Source organism: Chrysochloris asiatica, unplaced genomic scaffold (assembly GCF_000296735.1).
Source record: "Chrysochloris asiatica unplaced genomic scaffold, ChrAsi1.0 scaffold00025, whole genome shotgun sequence".
In the NCBI taxonomy this organism is placed as follows: Eukaryota; Metazoa; Chordata; class Mammalia; order Afrosoricida; family Chrysochloridae; genus Chrysochloris; species Chrysochloris asiatica.
In genome coordinates, this window is record NW_006408543.1 from 14,534,884 (window position 1) to 14,535,394 (window position 511).

Sequence of the window (511 nt, forward strand, 5' to 3'; positions counted from 1 at the left end):
GGTGCGCGGCCCCGGGGCAAGGAAGGTGGTCAGCACCCTCCAGCCCCTGCAATGGGAGACCCTCTGGGGGCCTCCCGACACGGTAGAGAGTAAAAGGGGCTCTCCCCAAGTCAGTCATGGCCGCCTGCCCGCCGCCTCAGGAGAAATTCAGAGAGGTGGGCAAACAGCGAGTAAGTCTCCCAGAGCTGAGAGTTCTGGTCCTTCAGGGCGAATAGAGCGATGCTCGAGCGCCCACTACACAAGAACCTCGCTAGATGGAGACGCGGTCTCACTGCAGCGGTGCTGGCGGCGGCGGGGAGCGCGGGCGGGAGCGCAGCCCGGGCGGGAGGCGGCGAGTGCTGGCGCGGCTCACGTCTGTTTTCCTTTTTCGTGCCGTGTTGATTTCGCCTCCGCCCGCGGCCCTGCTGCCCGCTAGGCAGCTCCGGCCCCCCGCCTCCCGCCACCGCCTTTCGCCGGCCGGCGTGACGGGCGCGGAGAGCCGGCACCCCCGCGGCGCCACAGTGCTGAGCGG